Source organism: Colobus angolensis, unplaced genomic scaffold (genome assembly GCF_000951035.1).
Source record: "Colobus angolensis palliatus isolate OR3802 unplaced genomic scaffold, Cang.pa_1.0 Scaffold7, whole genome shotgun sequence".
Lineage (NCBI taxonomy): Eukaryota > Metazoa > Chordata > Mammalia > Primates > Cercopithecidae > Colobus > Colobus angolensis.
In genome coordinates this window covers 27,997,067-28,005,329 of record NW_012120709.1, presented here as the reverse complement: position 1 = coordinate 28,005,329, position 8,263 = coordinate 27,997,067, and the positions used below count along the sequence as shown (strand labels likewise).

The 8,263-nt window shown below is 48.6% G+C and overlaps 1 protein-coding gene across 1 annotated transcript in view; it reads right to left on the bottom strand.

Annotated features, from left to right (window-relative positions):
- SORL1 (sortilin-related receptor, L(DLR class) A repeats containing) overlaps positions 1-4,276 on the bottom strand; it is a 161,888-nt gene extending 157,612 nt beyond the window's left edge. Inside the window, exon 1 of the mRNA XM_011926987.1 lies at positions 4,193-4,276. The gene's annotated coding sequence lies outside the window, so the exon portion shown is untranslated. The remainder of the gene's footprint in view (positions 1-4,192) is intronic.
- Between the last annotated feature and the right edge of the window lie 3,987 nt (positions 4,277-8,263).

The following is an 8,263-nucleotide window of genomic DNA, read 5'->3' as shown; positions in this document are numbered from 1 at the left end:
GCCCCCCGGCCCCGGCAAGACACTGAACAAGTGCAGGTTCTGATTCCAGAAGTCCAGGCGGGATCTGAGATTCTTTTCTAACCAGCTCCCAGAAAATCCCCAAGGGCTGATCCACAGACCACAACCACACTTTGGGTAGCAAGGTTTAACAAGCACTATCTCAGCGACAGAGGAGGACAAGAGAAGGTCCATCACCTGGCCGAAGGTCAGATCGCTAATGAATGGCACAGCCGGGATTCCAGCCCAGGTGTTCTGATTTCAGAGCCTGTGCTCAGCCAGACATCAGCCTCCCGCTGTTAGTTAGCAAGACCTGACACTGTTTCCCAGTCAATCCTGAGGGGCACAATCATAATGTCACACTGCTCTAGAGACAAGGGCAGCAAGTCCTGTCATGCACAATATATTCCCTGGTTGACTCTTTGCTTTCTTTTTTTTTGAGACAGGGTCTCACTCTGTCACCCAGGCTGGAGTGCACGATCACAGCTCACTGCAACCTCTACCTCCCGGATTCAAGTGATTCTCCTACCTCGGCCTCCTGAGTAGCTGGCATGACAGGTTTGTGCCACCATGCCTGGCTAATTTTTGTATTTTTAGTAGAGTCAGGATTTCACCATGTTGGCCGGGCTGGTCTCGAACTCCTGGCCTCAAATGATCCCCCTACCTCGGCCTTCCAAAGTGCTAGGATTCCAGGCGTGAGCCACACCTCACCCAGCCCCTGGTTGATTCTGATCTTCTGGGTGGACTGTACCTCTGGATAGCTCTTCAGCCAATTATGTTGCACCTGAGCACTTTGTAAACCTAGTACTTTGTAAAATACATCATGAGAGAGCAGAAACGAAGAGTTAGGAAAAGTTGAGATAAACATGTATTGTTTCTTTTGTCGATTTATCACGGGACAGACGGGTCCTGCAGGAGCCGTTCTCTTCGTGGAACCACACCGGCTTCAACTTCATCAGTGGATAATGATTCATTTTTTTCCCCCCCTGTTTAAGAGCAAGGCTTTCTGGATTCCAGCTTCCAGAGCCATTCCTTTTTAGATACTGAATATGCATGACCTTGGCTGCTCACCAACACCCACACAGTTCCTGATTTGTTTAGGTTCTTCCCCTTCTGGACTGCTGATGGGACCTTACAAACCAAGCTCAGTCTTCTTTAAAGAGAATTTGGATTGTTATTACCCCAACTCCTGCCTCTGAGTCATCAATCTTTTCACATTAACTTTTTACATCAGGCATCTCAGTTGCATCTGACAATCCTTTAACACAGTTTGTATACAGAGGAAGGCCATTTCTGCCAACCCTACTTATTAACTCTGGCCATTGCGTTTCCTTCCCATTTAATCTATCTCCCATTTCTTTGAGACAGAGTTTTCGCTCTTCTTGCTCAGGCTAGAGTGCAACGGCGCGATCTTGGCTCACCGCAGCCTCCACCTCCCAGGTTCAGGTGATTCTCCTGCCTCAGCCTCCCGAGTAGCTGGAATTACAGGCATGCACCACCAAGCCCAGCTAATTTTGCATTTTTAGTAGAGATGGGGGTTTCTCCATGTTGGTCAGGCTGGTCTTGAACTCCCAACCTCAGGTGATCTGTCTACCTCGGCTCTGTCTCTCATTTCATTCCACAATAGTGTATCCCACTTCAAATGTTCAATGGGCTGTTAGTCAGACACACCCAACTATAGAGAGAGAGCAAGAGTTGGGTTTCAATCGACTGGCAATACTTAGGGTGACAAACCATCCTGGTTCACTCAGAACTAAGGGAGGATCCCAGGATGTGGGGCTTTTAGTGCTAAAACCCAGACAAGTTGGTCACCTTACTAATACCACATCTTTGCACACTAAGCACATGACTGGGCCTTGAGTCTCATCAGCCCCAACTTTCCCACTGACACGCTGAGTGACCTCATGCAAGTCTCTTTACAACTCTTGGCTCCTATTTGTCCAGCAAAACTGTAAAACAATGCTTAAGGTCTTTACCTACCTCACAAAAAAATGTTGTCTGGATTAAGAGTTCTTTTAAATGCATAAAAATTCCAAGAAGGATTTCTCAACACAATATAGCACAGTATATATATATATATATATATATATATCTCCTGTGCCCAGGAGGGATGCCCGTGCACAGTGACTACACACAGGTGCCTATGAAGAGTTTCACAGGGCCAAAGGCATTCTTTTCTATTTTTTGTTTTATTTTTTCTAGAGAGAGGGTCTCGCTGTCACTCAGGCTAAAGTATAGTGGCACGATGACAGGTCACCGCAGCTTCAAACTCCTTGGCTCAAGGGATCCTCCCACCTTAGCCTGCTGAGTAGCTGGGGCTACAGGAGCAGGCCACCACACCTGGCCACCAAAGGCATTCAGACACAGCTGTCTATGGTGGCCACAGCTGCAACTTGCAAAACCTAATCACATTTATAAACGGGCCACAGTCATTGTCCCAAACAAGTCTAGCCCTGCCCCACAGCACTACACCCAGACTGGCCTTCAGCAGCGGTGGTCTCCCACACACCATGGCTCAGAACCCACCCTGGGCAAAGCCATGCATCCTGACAGCCAGCCCTTCTGTCTTCCCTGTCTGTGGCTGCCCTGATTCCACTCCCTGGAAACAGTCCCCGAGACAACTTCCCATCACCTGCTTCTTAACACACCCAACCCAGACAGTGGATACACAGAGAGGAACCTCGCAGAGACCAAAGCCACATTCGAGAATTATAAATGTATTCTTAAGGCTGATGTGAAAGTGCTGGCAAATTCCTCAGAAGGTTCCCCCGGCCAGAATGCAGGGTGACCGAAGCTGTAAAGCATGGTGTTCCATCCACAGCCTCGCGCTGCCGCAGCATCAGATCCCAGGTTGACGCAGGGTCTGCTCCTTTTTTCCCACAAGGAGGAGTCCGGAGCACAGGCCGCAGACCTGGGACCAGCCGTGGGGCCAGCTTTGGCCCTTACGTGTGTTTTACTTGGCTCCCGCGGTGTTTGTAGAAACTATACACTGGCTGCCAACTTGTAAGACTCAGCAGTTTTCACATGAAACTCCAGACCTCGGGGTTCCTCTGGAAAACCAGAAGATCTGGCAACACTGGGCCCTGCATTCTGCACGGCAACCAGAGCCTGCAGCTGACTAGCAACGCTTCTCGGAAGCACGCTTCTCCAGGTCCTCAAAGGCCCTTCCCCTTCCCCTCGTCTCTCCAACACCGGAACCGAGTATCCATTGCTACGTTCAAATTAAGATACGGGAAAATGCTTCTTGAATCTGCATCTCCATCAAAAGTGGAAATGACATATATTGTCCTAGAAGGCCACAGACTTCAAGAAAAATGGGAGAAACCATATTTCTTTGAGGTGGTCGAGTTGTTATGGCCAGGCATGGTGGCTCACGCCTGCAGTCTCAACACTTTGGGAGGCTGAGGCAGGCGGATCGTTTGAGCCCAGGGGTTCAAGACCAGCCTAGGCAACATGGCAAAACCCCATCCCTACCAAAAAATATATATAAGTACAAAAATTAGCCAACCATGCTGGTGTGCACCTGTAGTTCCTGCTACTCGGGAGGCTGAATGGGTGGGAGGATGGCTTGAGCCCAGGAGGCGAAGGTTGCAGTGAGCCAAGACCACACCACTGTACCCCAATCTGGGCAACAGAGCCAGATCCTGACTCCAAACAAAAAAAAAGAGTGTTGTAAACTTGAAAGTGGCCTCCCATAGGCCTTTGAGTTTGTAACCCTTGGCATCTTGTGTCTTCAAAGTACCTAACCTACTAAACATCATAAATACCCAGCTATAGAAATTAAGAATATTAGAGAATCAGTTTCAATAGCTCATCCCACTATAATGGGTTAGAAGAAACCAGCATATGGGAAAGGCCAATTTGATTCCACCTGGCTCAGCTACGAGCAGGCAGCTCTGCCCAGGAAGGCACTCTGGTATTTTCTTGGGCAGATGCAACAATCCAGTCCATACGCTATTACTTCCCAAAGGTAATCACACATTGCATGGATCCGTTTGCAACACTGACTGCACCTCCCTGTGTTCAGCCAACAAGGGATATATCATTTTGTAGATTATCTTCTCTGTCATACAATTCATTCCTTCCATGTTCCAATTACCCACTACTTTTTCTGGTATGGTAATCCCAGTGGATCAGAAAAGGGCATGTTGATGGCACCAAGGTGTGCCCAGAGCCAACACAATACTTACGTCACTGCTCTTGGGCCTTGTCAACGCCAGGCTATCTCGGGCCAAGGCCACGATCACGTTGCTTTTCTCTCCGGCCCAGTGCACCACCATCTGATTGTGGGAATCATTCAGACTAACCTGAAAGAAATCAATATAGGAATTAGGATCCATAATAAGTGATGGCAACAAACATTCTAAATCAAGACTCCTTCCTCCTTTGTCAAGCAGAAACGATTAAGATTCTGACATCTAAAGCATTTGGGCCAAGGGGGCCTCTTCCCCTCCCACCTCATGCATATTCTGTCACACTCAGCTTGCCCACAAAGAAATATGAGTCCCCTGCTATTTTGGATGTAAACAGATTGTAGAAAGGCTTCTTGGGCTCTCATTGGCATAACCAATTCCTTTGATTATTTTCATCCTTTATGATACCAATCTCTGGTTACTCTGATCCTTACTCCATGTATGACATGCACTGGTAAGATTTTAAACCAAAGCATGGAAACACTGCCCTTCCTCAGAAAAAATTCATGGGCCAGAAAGATCACATGCTTTTCAAACTTCTGTTCAAACTACGTTTTCTCGGGCTCGGTGGTACCGTCATTCACTTTCAGCTAGTAATGAGAAATGAGAGAAGTAGCCTTGTGAAGCTTCTCACAATCGCTTTTGAAGTGTCTCAAATAAGGAAATATTTTAGTTCTCAGACTTTTAGATTTTGTAAACCAATGAAATAAAAATGAGGAAGGCCAACAGAGGACTGGTTGGCAACTTCTATTCCGCCAAGCAAGGACATCACAAAAACAGGACCAGCTATTCTGTCAATCTCTTTCCTCTGCTTCCTGAGGACACCGCAGACTCTGGTCCAGGCTGTGGGGTGGGAGGTGTGGCCTGGGACTGAGTTCCAGCAGATAGAATGTGAGAGAAGATATCAGGGCCACTATCAGCCTGGCCCCCATCCAGTCCTGTTTTCTTTCCCCATCCACAGGCCTCATTCAGAAGACTCCAAAGCCCCAGAGGAGGGCAGAGCCAAAGACAGAAGGAGCCTGCATCCCGAAGGAAAAGACCTCCGCTAATCAGTAACATTCATCCTGAACTTCTCATAACCCGGAGCCTCAACTCAGCCACACCGCTGAGCCTTTGGGATTTGTCTGTTATGCAGCTCACCTTACAGGCCAATTTGACCACTATCTAGAGTCGCTGTCATTTTTTTTAAAGACGTGTTAACACTGAAAACTGAGGGAGGATGCCATCTCAGAATAAAGAACGGTTGTTTCACTGTATGGAAAACTACATTCCTTTTATTTTCTTACTTCACTGTTGGCTGTTGGACACCTGTCTGAGGACTGGCATTTGAACACCTGAACCATACATTCCACCCACTCTGTGGAAAGCAAAGTCATGACAGGAATAACAATAATTCTGAGGGCTGGTCAGGCTCAGTGGCTCACGGCTGTAATCCCAGCACTTTGGGAGGCCAAGGCGGGCAGATCACCTGAGGTCAGGAGTTCAAGACTCACCTATCCAATACGGTGAAACCCTGTCTCTACTAAAAATACAAAAATTAGCCAGGCATGGTGGCATGCACCTGTAGTCCCAGCTACTCGGGAGTGAGGCAGAAGAATCGCTTGAGCCCAGGAGGCGGAGGTTGCAGTGAGCCGAGATCGAGCCACCACACTCCAATCTGGGCGACAGAGCAAGACTCAGTCTCAAAAAAAATTCTGAGAGGTGGTCCAACACTCAGAAGCAGGACAACACCCTGAAACCAGGAGCACAGGCTGCCTCTCTTGCTGAGCGATGTCTGAGAGAAGCCCATTCCACCAGCCTCCTCAACTTCAGCTGTCTCAGGCACACGTGGAAAGAAATCAAGCTTCTGGGACTCCAGCCCACACAGTCCACCCCACCCACGAGTGAGGCTTAGACTGATGACAGTTCAAGCCTTGGCCAACCTGCCCTCCAGGCTGTCTTCTCATCAAGGCTCTGCAGCAGAAAACCCACAGCTCCTTTCTCCTTCTCTCGCTTCCTCTCCCCAGCACTCTGGAACTTTCCCCGCCTACTCCTTGAGGTGCTCTCAGATGTCATCAGGGAGAAAAGAAACACCTGTACCACATACTTGGCTGGCAGAAGGACACAGCAGCTAATCCTTAACGACGCTACTTGGGGTTTTAAATACCTGCATTTAATTTGATCCAGGATCAAACTTTTTGAAAAAATTTGAAAATTTTACTTTTAAACTCTTACTTTAAAGAGAAGGACCTAGGAAAATATGTCTTTCCAAAATGTCTCTTCTCATTCCCAGATAGATAAGTCCAGGCAAGCACTAACTGAGAAGTGCAAATAAGAAGTAGAAGTAAATAAATTATTTAACCCAGAATGCTACAAAGAGAAAGCAGCTAAAGGAATCTCCTCTGGTCCCTGAAGCCTTCCCTTTTCCTCCTCTCTCTTTCCAGCCCCATCCTCTGGGTGCATCTGGAGAGCAGAAACTCACAACACAGGTGCCCTGGGAAACCCAGGTAAAAGCTTCCTCCCCTCCCAAAACATCTGCACTCTTGAACCAGAGTGGGGATAGAAAACTATGCCAATGTCAATAAAATAAAGGACTAGGAACCTAGAAAAAAAAATCACCCATGTTCCCCTGGGGTCTGGGATAAAAAGTCCTCAAATATTCAACTTGGGCATCCTTAAAGATGACATCAAAATGTTCCCTCTGGCAGGTAACACTCAGATAATGCTTTGAGGAGGTTGCAAAGCTTTCAGTGGTCAGAGGGGGCAAAAGGTCTGAAGACAACTTGCTGAAATCGATCTGCTCAGAGGACAGGAGGCCTCCTCACCAATCCCAAGGCCGGTGAAAGGTGAAAGAGCACCAAGGGCAAGCTTCAAAACATCCAGGGGCGTTTCTACAAAGAAAACCTCTAGAAGGCAAGCCTGGTACGACACCTGTTTGTTTCTTTCTTTGTTTCTTTCTCTCTTTTTGTTCTAGAAAAGCCTTTTTTTATTAGATGTGCCTTTTACTCGTAAGAGCAGACTGAAAAGGGGCAGCCCAGTAGGGGGATAAAATCCCTGGCAAGAAATGACTTGTACGAGGGCCACCAGGCACTGGCAGCAACAGCTCAGCTCCTTCGCTTGGCGAGACGTCAGGCACATCCTGGTCATGAGAATAACTCGCTGGTGAGTCACAGCTGATCCCCAAGGCAGCCCAGGTGCCCATCCCCCCACAGCAGACCTAGTCGTAGGAATCAGGAATGATGCGCAGCACAGGGGAGCCAGCAGGCAGGCTGGCGGGGAGTAAATTTTATTATCACCAAGACATGCATTCTGCCCTCTGGCCTCACCTTCCTCCTCTGTCTCCACCCTGCCCCCATCCTCACCCCCAAGGGAAAGAAAAGAAGTCATCACAGCAGGCTTTTCCCGGCTGGCTCTCCATGGCATGTGGCCAAGACACCAGCAGCCCAGGGCAGCCCCCAGCAATCAAAAACAACCTACAGGTCCTTAGATCCCTTTACTTAACCAGTGGCTTCCAGTTTGTTTGGTTCCTTTTCCAGCCATCCCCAGGGATCTCCCCGTGATGTCCCCTTTCCTCCTCCGCAAGCCTTTTTCCATCGCCAGTCCCCCACGCAGGTCCCACAGCCAGAAGACACTGGCCTGGAGTGGGTGGGAGGGTGGCCTTCCCAGGAACATAACCTTGACGTGCAATCAACTATAACCACAACCCCGGGTTGTGAACAACCTTCCCTCTCCCCTCTCTAGCTCACAGGGCATAGCTGGAGCTTGATAAATGCGACACAATTAATTGGAACTGTTAAGGCAGCGGAGGGGCTGAGTGCCTCCCCTCAGAAGGCAAACAGAGAAAAATTACAGACCCCAGAAACCTCTGAACACACAAACTGCATCGTAAACAACAAACAGCATCTGGCTCATTGGCAGGTCATTAAGAGCCAAGATAACTCCCCCCACCCCACCCCCCAAGATCACCTGGCCTGGGGGGGGTTCCCATGCCCCACCGAAGGTCAGAATCACCTGAGAGGCCCCACTCCACGCCTACCGGCTCTGTCGCCCTCTGCCTGGAGCCCAGGAATCAGTCTTTTTTTTTTTTTTTTTTT